This window comes from Mytilus californianus, unplaced genomic scaffold (genome assembly GCF_021869535.1).
Source record: "Mytilus californianus isolate M0D057914Y unplaced genomic scaffold, xbMytCali1.0.p SCAF_1, whole genome shotgun sequence".
Classification (NCBI taxonomy): Eukaryota; Metazoa; Mollusca; class Bivalvia; order Mytilida; family Mytilidae; genus Mytilus; species Mytilus californianus.
In genome coordinates this window covers 91,106,403-91,124,840 of record NW_026262581.1, presented here as the reverse complement: position 1 = coordinate 91,124,840, position 18,438 = coordinate 91,106,403, and the positions used below count along the sequence as shown (strand labels likewise).

Sequence of the window (18,438 nt, the reverse complement as noted above, 5' to 3'; positions counted from 1 at the left end):
TTTGATAGGACAAAAAGTCACAGGACAAAAAGTCACAAATAGTTTGTTGACAATTGTTTGAATATATAAGAGAAAGATCTTGAAATATTTTCTTTTTATTACATATATTCTTTTTTAAGTTTAGGAAATTGTTCATAAGCCTTGATAAATGAAAATTTATTGAATTTTAATCGTGCAAAGGATATATTTCTTGGCACCATGAAGCCATTTAAGGATCAAGCCTCTTTGACATTTTGTTTTCATAGCAATTATTTGATCATTATTAATATTTATTGCATAAATTTTAATTACAAAGTTGCTTTATAAATAATAGTTTAAGAAAAAAACCAAAATATTTCTTTTTAAATTAGTTTTTTCTTGTTCAAAGAAAAATAATCTCAAAACTGAATTGTGACTTTTTGTCCTGTGACTTTTTGTCCGTGACTTTTTGTCCTGTGACTTTCTGTCCTAACATTCCATGATTATACTGTTATAAGAAATAAACTAAATAAACAAAATATTCCTCAATTTTTGTTAAAGATTTAATTGTGTTACATTATTTCAAATTTTTAGACAAATTTGATTAATAAGATACTTCCAGATATCAACAAAGATTGTATATTATTCAGTTTGAGTTTTGGGAATAATAAGGAATATTACAAGGACTTTGTCTGGGTGTTCTAGAACCAACCTGATGCACATATCTAAATATATTGAGATATTCGGTTAAATATCAAATTTTGATAAATGCTCATTAAAAATTCTAATCATAATGAAAAATGTTCTTATCTCTCAAAATGAAGTCAATCTTATGAAAAGAAATTATTTAAAGAAAATTGTCTTGCTTTTTGAAACAATTGTAAACTTATCAAATATGTTATCTTCAGTTTGGCTAATTTCTGTCAGTTAACAAGCAAAATTTGTCTCCAGAAAAAATAAAATACACTTCTATAGATTGTGACATTTTTATGGTCTATTAATTAAATCACTTTTTGTTCTGTGTATTAAATTGTAACTGCTAGACTGGCATGATACATATACTTGGTATACATTTGCCGAGAATATTTTACTCAACCCAGGCCTTTTAGATAAAGTTATTAATTGCAGGAACTTGAATGAATTAGACTCTTTAAAGCCCTTGATTTAAAATGAATTTACAGAAAAATATAAAGATATTTTTGAAAGTAAAATAAAAATTTATGACATGTATGATTGAAAACTTAACAGTAAACTCAAATGCTTCAGTAGGTGAAGAATTAGTGGTCATAATTTAGAAAAGAAAATAGTGGATAATATAAAATTCCTAGTAGGATAGAATATGTAAACTGTGCCACTTGCTGGACGATGAAGAACACTTCCTCCTTGATTGTAAAATTAACAAAACAACTTAGATATAATCTATTTAAAAATTGTTTACCTTCTCCTTATTATGTCTCTTACCCATGTTACCCAAGAACAAAAAGTAAAAGAAATGCTTAACTTCTATAACATGGAACATGTTTAAAATATTGGCTCCTTCATAAAATAGTCATTAGAACTAATTATAATATGTTTATATGACAATAACAATAAAAATATTATCAAATTTTGCTGTAATAAATATATTTTGAATATATTTATTCAATAGAGAAATAATGAATTGCCTAAATTTTAAACAATGTTGAATGCAGATCAGTCTCTCTAAGTATAAACAATAGGATTTTAGAAAATTAATTTGAGAAACACCTTTTCAATAGAAAAAGGCAGGCATTGTGAAAGTTTGCATTATATTCATTAGAAGATGACATTCATTATTCTTCAGTTGTCAAAAAATACATGTAAAAAATAACTTAAATTGATAGAATTATATAAAATGTATAACGTCAAAACAAACAGTCATGAAACAATTTTTTCAAAAATAATGTTATGAAACAATATGTTCAACCAGGTCTCCAATTCAACTAGTTTTATTATTTCATTTTATTTTTGAATTATCTTGTCATAATCACAGCTAGTAATTAAATTTGACAAACACATATATTTTACCTGAGACACTTGACCTGTAAGTTATATAATTTTAACACTTCAATGCAGTCATGATTTCCCTTTATCTTTGAATAGTTTTTGATTAATACCTTGTGTATTAATTTAGCAACAGGGGTATAATGATGGACATATAGGGCCATCATGGTGGACATAGTTTTTATGGCCACCATTAAAAAGATAAAGTCACAAGTAGTGTAACCATTATAACCCGACTTTACATGTATGTAACCATTGTAACCCTACTCCCCATGTGTGTAACCACTGTAACTAGACTTTCCCATGCATGTAACCATTGTAACCCTCATTCCCCATGCATGTAACCATTGTAACCCTCATTCCCCATGCGTGTAACCATTTAACCTTATTTCCCATGCATGTAACCATTGTAACCTGATTTCCCATGCATGTAACCATTGTAACCCGACTTCCCCATGCATGTAACCATTGTAACCTGATTTCCCATGCATGTAACCATTGTAACCCGACTTCCCCATGCATGTAACCATTGTAACCCGACTTCCCCATGCATGTAACCATTGTAACCCGACTTCCCCATTCATGTAACCATTGTAACCTGATTTTCCATGCATGTAACCATTGTAACCTGATTTCCCATGCATGTAACCATTGTAACCCTCATTCTCCATGTATGTAACCATTGTTACCTTCATTCTCCATGTATGTAACCATTGTAACCAGACTTCCCCTTGCATGTAACCATTGTAACCCGACTTCCCCATGCATGTAACCATTGTAACCCGACTTCCCCATGCATGTAACCATTGTAACCCGACTTCCCCATGCATGTAACCATTGTAACCCGACTTCCCCATGCATGTAACCATTGTAACCTGATTTTCCATGCATGTAACCATTGTAACCTGATTTCCCATGCATGTAACCATTGTAACCCTCATTCTCCATGTATGTAACCATTGTAACCCGACTTCCCCATGCATGTAACCATTGTAACCTGACTTTCCCATGATGTAACCATTGTAACCCGACTTCCCCATGCATTTTACCATTGTTACCTGATTTCCCATGCATGTAACCATTGTAACCTGACTTTTCCATGCATGTAACCATTGTAACCTGACTTTTCCATACATGTAACCATTGAAACATGACTTCCCCATGCATGTAACCATTGTAACCTGACTTTTCCATGCATGTAACCATTGTAACCTGACTTTTCCATGCATGTAACCATTGTAACCTGATTCCCCATGCATGTAACCATTGTAACCCTCATTGTACATGCATGTAACCATTGAAACCCGATTTCCCATGCATGTAACCATTGTAACCCTCAATCCCCATGGATGTAACCATTGTAACCTGACTGACTTATGTAACCTCACAGTGATGAATAAAGGGGTTGCCATGGTAACATGATGGCATAAAGGATTCTTGCATGTGTGTAACCAGTGTAACCAATGTAACCATTAGGTCAACGGAGGTTACAAATGTACCAGGATTTGAGAATTTCTGAATATATGATGATTTATGATAGTTTGTATGAGTGTAACCAATGTAACCAATGTAACCATTATGTCAATAGAGGTTACAAAACAAGATAACTTAATTCTGGTGCACATTTTGTGCCTTATATGTCAACAACAGTACTTGTTTCAGTTAATTTAACAAGACAAACAATACCAAGGAGCTATGAATCAATGAATACTCGAGGATGTACTACAGGTAACTCAAACAAATGATTTAATAGTGCAGGAATAAACAGAAATCTGCAATGACTGAATGAGAATGGTTTTCATCTTCGATTTTGGTATCGTTTTCGTTCGCTCCCAAATAATTTTTATACACGTTCGCCCCATAGGACCTAACGCATCTAATTTCAAATTCCAGTTGAATTGTAAGTTATTTTATTATTTGTATACAGTAACGTAGCTTGCATTCTGTTATTCACGAAGTCAAGGGGTCTTAAGCTATCGATTTTTTTTTAACAATTTGAACAAACTAAAGTTAAACTACCAACTTATTAGTTCATTACCTGCTTATAATTTTTCAATGTTCATATGGATACTTAAATCTTTTAAGACCATTCATGATTTAGTTTCTCATATCAAATTCTTTAAGTGTCGCAACTTCCCAGATAATGGCAGATCAAAAAATATTTATGAATAATGGAGATGGATATGTCAAATTCTGACTGAGTCTTATACAGTATAAATTTGTCACTTCTTTTTTTATTTGTGTATGATTCAAATCATACGTATTACTATCTTATCTATGATTAACTCAAAAGTTATATAGATAACAAACACTTGGCTGACTTGCAGTTATCACATAAATGACACAAGACAATCACTGACAAGTTTCTGGACTTGCTAGCAGTAACTGAAAGCCAGATCAAATACAATGTACCTAATCTGTTGTACAAAATGTACACTCTAATACTGGTCACGTGGCTGTACCTCACTTTGACATTAGATTTAACGTCATATCAGAAGCAACACAATTGACTTGAATTGTGTCAATTTTTTTTATTCCAGCATATTTAGATTACAGAAAACTACAAATGGTATAAATCAATAATGACAACAAAACGATACAGTATAAAAAAGATGTGGAATGATTGCCAATGAGAATGCTACAGGTCACTGTACAGCATGGCCAACTATTATCCTCAGTGTAAGCCAGTACAAGTTATCGCGCATGATTTTAATTTCTTATCCGTCTGATCAGTCTTTTCTGTGTGTGATATCTTATCAAGACAACATGCTGAGTTTGTAAAGACAATGTTGACACTCGTTAATAATTTGACAACACTAAGTAAACAATATTATAACCATATGACATTGTAGCATGCTAGGTTCCACATGAATACGAGTTGTATAAACTGACTTTATTTCCAAAAGATAAAATTCTATTTTACCGAATATCAAACATACAAAATAAAAAGTCGAAAAAGGACAAATACGAGATTATGATAACCAAACATATATACATGTATATATATCTATCATTAAATCGTTGGCTTGTTATAGTTTATAAAAGCACTTACATAAAATTAAAATTGTTCTTTAACAATTTCAAAAGCAAGAGGGTTGTAATTGTGAGGTTATATTATATTAGATATAATATTCTTGATTTCAGTAACATTATTTTTAGAGAAGTACGGTATGCAATGAGTTGACAATCAAAATATGGATAGATGTAATTCATGTAATAACAAAATACATAATCGAAAAATGATTCACTATAGTCATCAATAGAAATGTTCACACGATGTTGTTTGATTTTGATATATCTTAAACCTTTCTTTCGACGTAAATCCGAATATGAGACAACGTAGATTTTTATCTTGTTTTACATAAAGAAAGTCCCACAGAAAAAGTGTATACAATAATGTTCAGAGTATAATATAAAAAAAGGGGGGGGGGGGAGTACCCTGCCCAGATAATAATATAACTGATATGTAAAGGAAAGTTTTAACCACAGATTTGAACTTGACAATTTTATCTGAAATTCACACCAGGTGACCAAATACATGTTGAAATTTGTGAACTTCACACGGATATCTTTAGAAAACATGCTATTCGAAACAACAGGGGTCGCAGGCATCTGTTTTCAAGTATAATTCTGAATTTTAACGATTCCAATTATCTTATTCATTTGATAAATTAAAAATTTCAAATTCTGCAAATACATGTACAAAAAATGTACAATATACATTTTTTTTTTTTATAAATTTTGTAAATGTAAGAAGATGTGGTATGAGTGCCAATGAGACAGCTCTCCGTAAACTTTACATTAACAGAAAAATAATTAAAATAAGTTTCCTTTTTAATAAATATTTTACATAAATGTTCAATTGCAAAATTAAAATTTTTTTCATGATAGAATCTTTTGAAAGGACGGAGACAAATTAAAAATAATATTTATTTTGTTCAATGCGATTTATTTTTCTAAAAGTTAAGTGTATAAAAGGAGAATGTGCATCAAACAAGCAATAGACTAGTAAATTCACATGTACATGTATGTATCTAAAATTTTGTTTCTTAAGGTAGATAGGGTGTCTTCCTCCATCTTGAATTTTGAAATACCAGAAAACAATCGGTCTAGATCTTTAATAAAAGGTGCAAATTTTGAGAGTAGTAGGTAATTCATGTGTAAGAATTTTCATTTCAATATAGAAAATGACCTATTTTATCATATTTATGGTTGTATTTTACAAAAAAACAGAATACTTTTGTTTGATTCTATTTTTTCCAACTTTGCCATATAAGGGGAGGCAACTGAAATGTAAGGGCAGATAATTCAGATAAAGTTACTTTTACAATAGAATGTGTTAGGAATTTACCTATTTTATTATGTAGCAAGAAAACGGGTCCCATGACCCCATTTTTTATTTTTCTTATCTGAAAGCATACTATTAGAGCTATCTTCACATATTTTATCTCAAAATTCTATGGTGTAGTTTTCGTTTTATGGCAGAAAATTGGGTTTTCCATGCATAATCATTACAAAATCTGTCAATTTTGCACAACCTGTAGCATGAAAATAAGCCCCGTGTCCCATTCTTTTTATTATTTTTTTTTAAAAAGCATGATATAAACTACATTTTTGCAAATTATTAAAAAAATTCTATGGATTATAATTTAGACACCCAATCTTCCTTAAACTGTTAAAATATTTTAGTTCAATTTATTTCAATTTTAAGCGATTGTCGTTTTGTAATCTTTAAATTAGCATTACTACATACAAATATTTTCGTATATAGTCCACACTGGCACATATGCTGCCCTTGTCTAATTCTTTTAAGACTTTGGCAATTGGTTTATCTTGGAGAATATTTTTTTTTTCTCATTTGAAACTTTTGTGCTTTGAAATTTACAATTTATAAAGTAAACTTGAAAAGAAAGAGGCTATTAAACATTGTTAAACCGTCAAAGAAAAAAAAAACACAAACAACTCATGTCTACTGAGAATAACAGAAGTTATCACATTGTCATGTGTTAATTATTTATCCATGAATATTATATTTACCTGGTTTGACTTAGATTATTTCTGGTCAACTTCAAAAAATGATCGCATCTCGATTTTTGAATAAAAAAGGCCCTGATTCAAAAAAAATTGTAAAATATGAAATTTATATCGTTGGATAGATGTAAAACCAGAGAATAAATATACATGCGAATGAAGCTGTTTCTAATAAAGATTTTATGTCAATTCATTAAAGAAAACCCATGTGCACACATTTTTGGTTTCGTATTGTATGAAGTACAATGTAATAGGTCGTGCACCCGGTGTTCTTTAATTGAAAAAGGCCCTAACTTCTGCAATCCTTATCAAAATACAAATTAGATCTGTAGAAAGCTTATAAATTGAACTTTCAAAATTGATGCCAATGAAAAAGAAATTTAATGATATTTACAGACAGCTAATCAAAATTTAAGATTTCCTTTAACAATCTATAGTAAATTTATCGATATCGATTGTGGTCAAATTTGACGCATGCGCAAAGCGGGTGCTGATAATAGTTGCGTATGGCCTTCAACAATGAGCAAAGCCCATACCACAAACCCAGCTATAAAAGGCCCCAAAATCACAAATGTAAAACATTCAAACAAGAAAACTAATGGCATAATTAATGTATAAAAAATGAACGCTAAAAACAAATATATATGTAACAAAGCAACAAAGGACAACCACTGAATTAATATAACAGGCTCCTGACTTGGGACCGGCACATATATACAGAATGTGGCGGGGTTAAACATGTTAGGGGAATCCGAACCCTCGCCCTTATATATAGAATAGAATAGAATATTTTTATTCACCAAATTAGGGCCCCAGAAGGGCATATAGCAAACAAACAATATTATTATAAACAATAATATTTAGATATGTATACATTATGACAAGTTCACAGATCAAGTTCAATATATATTCTGTTCGGAAAAAATAACTTAAGTTGTTTTAATTTTGCAGAGCTACATTCACGCAAACAATCAGTTTTTCACTTTCATTTTTATACTACCGCAAAAAATTAAAAAATTTTGCGGTCGTATATTGGTATGAAGTTGGCGTCGTCGTCTTCGTCCGAAGACACATTGGTTTTCGCACAATAACTTTAGTTCAAGTGAATGGATCTCTATGAAATTTTACCATAAGGTTTGATACCACAAAAGGAAGGTTGTGATTGATTTTGGGGGTTATGGTACCAACAGTTAAGGAATTAGGGGCCAAAAATAAGCATTTTTGTAACTTCCCGACAATAACTTGTGTGTTAGTGTATGGATCTCTCTGACATTGTACCACAAGGTTCCATATCACAAAGGGAATGCTGGGATTGATTTTGGGGGTAATTGCCTCAAAATTTTAGGCGAGTCCCCTGGGGTCACCCCCACCCCCTTCTTTTTGAAAACTTGTAAAGGGTCAAGATCTCCGAAACCATATATATTCTTGTATGGGACAATAAAACAAATCAAATGAAATCCATGGGGTATAAGGCGAGTCCCTTTGGGTCACCCCCACCCCCCTCCTGTTTAAGAACTTGTAAACGGTCGAGCTTTTCATTATTAATAAGATAATACCACATTGAGGTCCAAAGGGTCCTAAATTAAACTTTTGTTTAATTTCATCAAAGATTGAATTCTTTGGTTCTTTGATATGCTGATTCTAACAATGTTTGAGTGTTAAATCATATCTAATTTTAGAGAACTTATATTAATTAGTCATCACTGGTTGTTGTTATTATATTATTGATTATAATTTGAAAAAATGCATCATATCTTATTTTAGAGAACTATTTATCCAGTTTGAGTTATTTCCATTTGCACAGAAAATATTATGGATAAAATTAACCAGTGTTTCATTTCAACATAAATTAAATATATATATAGGGTTCTTTCAAATGCTGAATTTAAACTCTATTTAGATATTAGATTTTTAGGCCCAGTTTTCAAGTTGGTCCAAATCAGGGTCCAAAGGGTCCTAGATTAAACTTTTGTCTGATTTCATCAAAAATTGAATTCTTGGGGTTCTTTGATATGCTGATTCTAATATGTACTTAGATTTTGGATATTGGACCATAATAGGTATTTAAATGTCCAATTTAAAAATATCAGTTCTTTGACTACATTCATTTTGTGTCACAAACCTATGATGTGTCAAATATTCAATCACAATCCAAATTCAGAGCTGTTTTAAGTTTAAATGTAGTGTCCATACTTGCTCAACTGTTCAGTGTTCGACCTCTGCAGGAAAATCCGGTTTGCTGTCTCTCTGACAGCCTCTTGTTCAAATTAGTCTACATTAGGGTCCAAAGGGTCCAAAATGAAACTTAGTTTGATTTTAACAAAAATTGAATTCTTGGGGTTCTTTGATATGCTGAATCTTTAAGTTCTTTGACCACATTCATTCTGTGTCAGAACCTATGCTGTGTCAAATATTTAATCACAATCCAAAGCTGTATCAAGCTTGAATGTTGTGTCCATACTTGCTCCAACTGTTCAGGGTTCGACCTCTGCGGTCGTATCAAGCTGTGCCCAGCAGAGCATTTTATTGTTATATATGCTTGAAGATATTGATCTGATAATTTTCATGATTATTGTATACATGTAGTTTTACCATGACAAGTTGCATATCAAGTTCAAATTTTGTTTCAGTTCAGATGATTTTTTTTTATAGCAGAAACTGTTTAGGACAAATGTAGGAATTATGGTCCAAAACAAGCATTTTTCATGTTTCATGGCAATAAATTGTGTATAAGTGTAGGATAACTATAAAATTGTACTACTTAATAGGTCATTTGTAGGTTCCATACCTCAAAAGAAGGTTTGGATTAATTTTTGGGGTAACAGATTAAACCATGTAAACCATTTAATAATTTGGGGCCAAAAAAAAAGAAGGATTTTCTGGTTTCAAAACATTTAAGTCTTGAATAATATACATTGTACATCATTTGTATATGTTCATACACCTGAACTAATATATAGATAAAAGAAGATATGGTATAATTTCCCTTCACCCAAGATTAAATGACATACATGTAGAAGTTAACATAAACTACAGGTCACAGTTCATCCTTCAACAATGAGCAAATCCCATACAGTCTAAGGGGAAATTGTAAACAATCAATTTCAAATGGTTACAACTTGAAAACTAATTTAATAATGACAAGGGGTCTTCAGTTACTGTTGTAAGACTACAATGGGATGACCTGCTTTTAGTTTAAACTACTGGACCAAATTTAATAAAATCATTAAAAGGGTATCTAATACTATTAATTATGATTTTCAAAACAACAGTGGATACAGGTGAGTGACACAGGCTCTTGAGAGCCTCTAGTTGATATTTGATAGTACAATTCTAAGTTTAATATAAATACATATAGCAAGAAATACATGTATATTATAAGCTAATTGTTTGCAAAACTCTTTGAATAGTATTGCGTCCACAAATGTACTGTTTTCTCCCTTTCAGCAGTATTACAAGGTATGGGCAGAGGAGTTGACTATTGATAATGACTGATACTGGAATTAATGAAGTAACCTACATGTAGTGTCCAATCTCTATGTGGAGTTTGCCTATCAGACAGTCCATTTTTACATGTACCAAAAAATGTACGTTGACAGCCAATGCTAAGTATTAATCTTAAACATATATTCAATGATTGTATGTGCATCTCTGATACATATATTTCGCTGTTGTGTGGCTTTATTTCTGATCAGAGACTGATAAAAATCAGATTATCCTTTATTTTAAGTTCAAATATTATGTACTAGTAACTACATGTACTCAATGTCTTGCATTCATTTAACTAATAATGATGATGTAGCATCCAACAAAAAGTATATCTTTTTGACCTTCATTTTATGCCTCACTGATTATGTATATGTATGAATTCTGTCAGATTGTGGTACTTAAAAAAAGTTTTGAGTGTTTTGCACATATACTTTGTCATTGGACTTTAAATAAATTTGATTTCTGATAATGGCAGAGTGTTTTGAACATTGCTTCATAGTGATGATCAGATTACCTTTAATCAATATATATACAATGTACATGTACACTGCTACTGTAAAATAAAGTTTCCTAAATATTGCACTAATTTTAAAGTAACAAAATAGTACTGAATATTAAAAGTAGATTCCCAGTACTACATATGTTTGGTACAGAAATAGTACCTATGCAAAAGTAGCTGTGTATATAAATAGAATTTAATTGTTGCAGATTGATAATTTTTAGTAATTTGAAAATAAGGAGATGTGGTAGGATTGCCAATAAGAAAACTATCATGATCAGCCACGTTCAAAATGAAGGGGATGTAAGCAGTTTTAGGCCACTTTAAGACCTTCAACAATGAACAGAACAATACTGTTTACTCAGCTGTTAAAGATCCTGACAAAATGCGCAACAGTTCAATCTAGAAATTTAGTACTAGTCATTTTGCTAGTGATGTTCACTTATTAATTAAAAGAAAAATTAATTGTTTTCTCTCTTGGTGAATATTTTTATGCCCCTGCCGTAACGGTGGGGGCATTAAGTTTTACCCTTGTCCGTCTGTACGTACGTCCCAAAATTGGTTTCAGTTCTCTAACTTAAGTTTGCCTCAACCAAATATTATGAAAATTATACACAATTCTTATTACCACAAAACACAGATCAAGTTTGAATTTTGGTGGCGTCACTTTAACCGTTCTAGAGTTATGCCCTTTAGAAATGGAAAAATTGCAAAAGTTTTAGTTTCCGTTCTCTAACTTAAGTTTGCCTCAACCAAATGTTATGAAACTTATACACAACTGTTCTAGAGTTATGCGTGTTTACAAATAGAAAAATTGCTGAATTTTTAGTTTCTGTTTTCTACTTAAGTTAGCCTCAACCGAATGTTATGAGACTTACATACAATGCTTATTACCACAAAACTCAGATCAAGTTCAAATTTGGGTAGCATCACTTTTACCGTTCTTCAGTTATGTCCCTTTATAACTATATGATATGCAAGCAGGGGCATCATCTGTGTCCTCATGTGGACACTATCAACATTTATTTAAAACAATTGCCTGTGTGAATTTGACATATATCTAAATGAATTTTCAGTTGTATTGCCATGTTTTTATTTGGAAAACAGTTCATCAGCATGATCAGGTTCAGGTCTTATATTTATAATAATCACTGGAATTTAAATTTTCAGAATTAGCTCCCCAGATGTAAGTGGAAGTGAAGTTATACATGTTATATGTTTCGATGAAATGAATGACTTGATTAGATATACATGTAGTGGAGACCCTATAGATACAGTACATGTAACTGGTATGTATTTGTTACAGTATTTGCTGTCAAAATTGTATAACAAAAATGCCGAATCCTGTGCAAATTTAAAAAGGAGTCCACGCAAACTGACAAAATAAAAAAACACTATCAATCAACAGATCAAGGGAAAAGTTAATCTGCTATATATACATGTATGGAATAGGCATGTAGTTAGATTTGTTTACCCCTTTTCAGTCCATGTAAATTTATGAGAATAGAATATTATATTCTGGATTTCCTTAGATTTCAATTCTTATTTCATATTAATATTCCCATGTGTATATATGTTATGCTTGTAGTTTGAGGAAAATTATCAAAATAGCTTGACCAAGATTAAACAATAACTGCTATCATGAATAAGGCCATTTTTGTCTTGTCTGCAACTGATTGTATGGTGTACATGTCTGTCTGGGCAGGGTTCATCTTACCATGACCTGATATTCATAGTTCATTAGTCAATAATAAGTTTCATATTTTGGTCTGTTTGCAGAGGCGGATTTAGGGGGGCAGGGGGCCTCCCCCCTTCCCTGTTCTGGGAAAAATTTGGTTGATTATATAGGGAATCACTGAAGCTTGACCAGAGCGGGCCCCTTCTTAGGCAGTCAGTGGGCCCCCACTTATGAAAATTTCTGGATTTGCCACTGTGTTTGTTGTATACTATACAAGCTATAATCAATTAACAGATCAGCTATATTTGGGGTAGGCAATGATTGTAAGGTGCACATGTCTGTCTGGCTTGGTTTTTCTGACCTTGGCATTATTTGCTTGACAGTATTTTTTTCATGGATCATTGGTTATGTTAAGTTTATATATCATACTTATAGTAAAATTATATCTTTAGCATGTTTAGAACAATCAACATAAAATATATCATGAATAGTAAAACATGCAAGACATTTCAGCGTGTTTACTCGTCTCTTGTGATATCTATTTTATATAAATTTATACTGAGTGCCAATAAAAACACAATTCTGGTCCCCTTACACATGCTACAGTACATGTAGTTATGCCCAGCAACAGTCGAGGGGGAATAATATCAATTTACCCCTGTCCGTCTGGATGAGGATACTTTGTTTGTCTGGCTATCTCCTCCTACAGTTTTGGAGGTACAACTTGTTAACATGGCAAAGTTCAACCATAATGAACCGCCACACCTCCGTTGCAGAGGTAATTAAAAAATGTACAGTCTGCTAGATTATCAATTTTCAGAGCATTTGGAGTTTTGATTTATACCCCTATGGAAGCTAATCACAAATTTCTTAACTGGAAAAGTATCAGGTAACCAGATGTTTCCAGAATGCATAGAGCCATACACATACTGTGTTAGTATTGTAATTTAAATGGGGCTAAGACATGTAAGAAGGGGGCTTGAAAATGATGAGTTGTGTTTCTATAGGCACTAAGTATACTTATATATACAGGTAATGTGGTTTGTTTTCATAAGTAATTTATTATAAAATTTGACATGGTATGATTGCCAATGAGACAACTATCCACCAGAGTCCAAATGACTGAATATTGACAACTGTAAATGATCATATGTACAGCTTTCAACAATGAGCAAAACTGATACAGCATAGCGAGCTACAAAATGTCCTGAAACAGGGTTGGCAAAAACCTGGGTTTTATGAGTATTGCCCAGCCCAGTGGGAATTACTGGGTTTTACTGGGTAAATCACCATCAAATCACCAATGATCATGTCTGAGCTTAAAATACAAAACAGTTATCTCCTAATTATAAGTTTGGTAATCATTGGAGATTAAATTGGTGTTATCTTTTTTGCTTGACTACAGAAACAAACATGCTGATTTTATTATATTACAGGAACTGTAGGAAGTATTCAAAGAGTCTGATTGCTAAGTATGCATTACAGGATTTTATCATTGGAGCAACATCTTAGGCGGAGAAGTGCAAATGTATGAAGGAATCCTTGGGTACAAATAGCAATTATATGCAGAAGAGGACTCTTAAACATTATTAACAGACATGTAGTCATAGTAGTGGTGTTTTCAAGAAACGTAAACCAACTGGAATTAACAATTGTGTATATTTTTTCAACCACAAGTACTTTCAGAATATAATACAATTCAAATTCAAATTATTGTGTCAACATACAAGTTACAGTAAAAAATGAAAATGCATGTTTTAAAATGAATTTTATATAAAAAAATGAAATAACAAGAATTTTTAGCTTATTGTGCAGCCAAACTTTGAGATCTTTTAATGGTATATGCCTGTTGTTTGTCAACATTTTGCCTTAACCTTAAGATCAGTGTTAAAATGAGAAAAAAACTATTTTTGCATATATGAAATAAGAAGTAAATGGTTGTAAATTACAGAGAGCCTTTCAATATGGTACATTTGTATATCAGCTATATTTCACAGAACTTTCTATTTTAGTTTATTAGTACAATGAGACATGAGGTATACATCAATCAGCCAGCAATATAACAACAAAAACACCTGAAAGGCATTAAGGTGCTAACATGCAGTCCTCAACAAAAGACAGGTGTCTAAAAGATATGCCATGATCTATTTAATTGACCAGAGGCTATAAAAAAAATTACAATATGAATCAAGAATAGCCATCAACACCAAATTCTCTGAATATTTTTTTTTTATTAAGACGAGATTTTTGACAACCACTGAAAAGATTTCTGGCTTTAAGCAGGTACATGAATAAGTGGCGAGGTGAACTAGTTTTTTTTCTTCAAAACCTTCTTAAAGAGAATTGGCATCTTTTGCAAGTAAGTCTTTTCCATAATGTGATTGGTTTGTGTCAAAACTGATGACCACACAATATGACTTATACAAACATAATAAAAATCAACTCAAATGAAATATACATCAGTGCAATCAACTTCTATAAATGACCACAGTCCATAAATCATTTACAAAAAAGGATTGAGACTCAACACAACCAAAAAAGTTCTAGGAGTGAACTAAGGTGCCCTGGATATAATTTATATCCTGTGATGCATTTGCTTGCCTTCTTTGTTTAAGACCAAAAAATTTTGGAAACAAAGAAAGTAAAACAGAATGGAAGTATGAACACATGGTCCAGACCAAGAATAATATTTTTCATGTTTATATATATATCAAAACAGAATTTGTATTAGATTAGAATTGACTTACATAAATAAGCTCAAATCCTGTGAAATTAGTGTGATTGAGGCTGAATTCACTTTAATTTCATTAAAAAAAAGAAGCTCGATTCATGTTAATTTCACGTGAAAAGTTCACGTGAATTTCACGTGAAGGCTCAATTCACGTGAATTTCACATGAAAAATTTCACGTGAATTTCACGTGAATCAGTATTTCACGTGAAAATCACGTGAATTACGCGTATAAGCTCGATTAACGTGAAATCCACGTGAATTTTTTCACGTGAAATTCACGTTAATTTCACATTAAATTCACGTGAACAAAATTTGCCTGTGTATAATATAAAAATATATATAAAAACAATTTTTTAAAAGTTCTTCCTCTGTCTCTATCACCAATGCAGTGTATATAAAGTGGATGGTTTTCATCTTAAAGCTGTGTCGGTAGGGATGTTTCCATCTAAAACGAAATATTTTATTTTAATCTTTTATTAGTGCTTTCGTGTGTAAAACATTATTTTTGTATTCTCCATGGCTACATTTATATTGAAAAAGAAGAATTAAATAGATAATAAATAAGACATATTCTACATGTTTAACCCCGCCACTTTCTTTATGTGCCTGTCCCAAGTCAGGAGCCTGTAGTCCAGTGGTTGTCGTTGGTTCATGTCTGTCATATTTGTTTTTTTGTAAATTGTTTAGTTATAAATTAGGCTGTTAATTTTCTCAATTGAACTGTTTCATATTTTTCATGTCGGGGACTTTTATAGCCGACTATACGGTATTGGTTTTTCTCATTGTTAAAGGCCATACGGTTGCCTATAATTGCTAAAATCCACTTCATATGAACTTTGGTGGATAGTTGTCTCATTGGTAATCATACCACATCTCCTTATTTATAAGTTATAACTTTTAAGGCGTAAACTTCTTTCTGTTGTGACGAGAAATTGATGATCATTATGGTGATTGATAAAACAAGATAATCTGTAGCAAAACACTGCCCATAACATACATTAAAGGTTAATCAGAGGAATAGTGTTTTCAACAACTTACCATCAACAACAATGACGGTTTGATCAAAACTTTTACCATTTATTCCGACGACCTCCGCCTCGTCCACTTCCAAAATTTCGTCGACCGCCTCTAAATTGTCGACCGCCTCCAAATTTTTTACCGCCTCTTAAATGTCTTCCGCCGCCGAACCATCTTCCGCCTCCTTGATTGTTACCTTTCTCTGAATTGATAACAATAGTGTCCTGTTGACCTCCACCGCCACCTCCTCCTCCACCACCCCCACTCCCTCCTCCTCCACCTCCACCTCCACCTCCTCCTCCTCCGCCACCGCCGCCTGAACAAATAATTATGTCCACCAGAACTATCAATACTACTATAGTGATAAGTAGGTATTTCATTGAGATCTGCAGTAATGAGTATAAAAAAAAACATTACATAAATGGCAGATTGAAAGTTGATTTCAATGACATTATTTGCTTCAATGTTTAAATGAACCTGTCGCCAGTACCATTTATTGATTTTGTGAAATCAGAAAAACTTTAAACTTAACATATAAATTGTTTTATTCTGGTGATTTTTAGTTCAATTGTAAAATTGTAAATTTCAAAATCTTTGTAATATTTACACCTCTTTATGGTTTTATTTGTTAAATATGAATGTTTTATTTTTTCATATATTTTTCACAATTTGGCTGTAAAAGCTCATTTTGTTACAGTAAATTTGTATAATTAGGGATTATGTAGAATACTGATTTTTCCGGGATTTTGCATAACCACTAAAATCATTAGTGATTATATATAATCCCAGATAATTACCGGTTATTTTACATAATCACTGAAAATTTTAAGAATTATTTTACAAATTCCCTGATATTATTTCAGGGATTATCAATAATACAAAGAAATTTAATGAAAATAAATCAAATATAAACAAATAAACCTTTTAATTCATTCTTATCCTTTTGAAGTGGACAATTTTCATTCCCTGTTCATTTTTCAAATCTAAAGGAACAGTTTTTCCAGGGATATGGTATTCAACTGTGTTGAACCACATTGAACAAACAAGTATTTAAAATTAAAATTGATAATTCCAACATTCTCCATAATAGTGATAACTGCTCATGTATGCCATGAATTTATTGTTTGCCCAAAACCGCGTCAAATGTTCTCATTGTAAATGCAAAGTGCATATAATTTGTTGTAAAATGAATTGCAATGAAAGTTATTAAACATCTGTTTTAGTTTTCTATGTTCCAATGAACAAGACATTCAAACTTAGCTAGCGAATGCAACTGAACGAACAGAAAAACCAACAGAACGCATGCTTGACAGAATGAACACAATTTTAGAGGAGGCAACATTGGCTGTAAAGTTTTGATACCGATTCCGCATATTGATCGCGGAAAGGAAGACCCTAAAAATGTAATAACCATTGTTCATGAACCGACTGAAGATGATGATGCCTGGCTACGAAACAAAGGATGTTGCTCGGATCCTTCACAAGAAATCAATTTGAGGTGGTCGATTCACTTTTGTGGCACCTTTAGATGTTTCTAATGATTCACTTTTGTGGCACCTTTAGATATTTCAAATAAACACTTTTTTTTCTTTCTTCAACATTCGGTAAAATCAGATTCAATATATGAAGAACAAGGTTTTTTTAAAAGTGGATGTTGTTGCGAAAAAAAACGAAAATCAGAGCATGAAAATGGTCGATATGTAAATCTACAATAGTAGATGTCATCTAAATTTACAATTCAGTTTGTAAAAATAAATGATTCATATCAGAGTATAGTGCTTATCGTTTTAATATTTATACTACTAAAGATGTTTAAATATGATTTTTTAGAATAAATTATTTGACTTTTATTCACTGTCTCTTCATTGCAGTTATTATGTATTAAAAATCCTTGACTTTTTTTCTATAGTGATTATGCATAGTTCCTGAAAATTTAAGTGATTATATATCATCACTAAAGATACCAGTGATTATACATAATCCCTTATTATACATAAACCCATAATTATACA

General features: G+C 31.7%; 1 long non-coding RNA gene across 2 annotated transcripts; it reads left to right on the top strand.

Annotated features, from left to right (window-relative positions):
* The first annotated feature begins 3,615 nt into the window (after positions 1-3,615).
* Positions 3,616-15,618, top strand: LOC127725954 (uncharacterized). Of its 2 annotated transcripts, none has more exons than XR_007993284.1 (4): positions 3,616-3,708; positions 10,462-10,598; positions 12,170-12,288; positions 14,114-15,618. It is a non-coding gene; the product is annotated as an uncharacterized LOC127725954 (long non-coding RNA). The 2 variants fall into 2 exon arrangements; XR_007993283.1 differs by having other exon boundaries at positions 10,459-10,598; positions 14,114-15,617.
* The last annotated feature ends 2,820 nt before the right edge of the window (positions 15,619-18,438 follow it).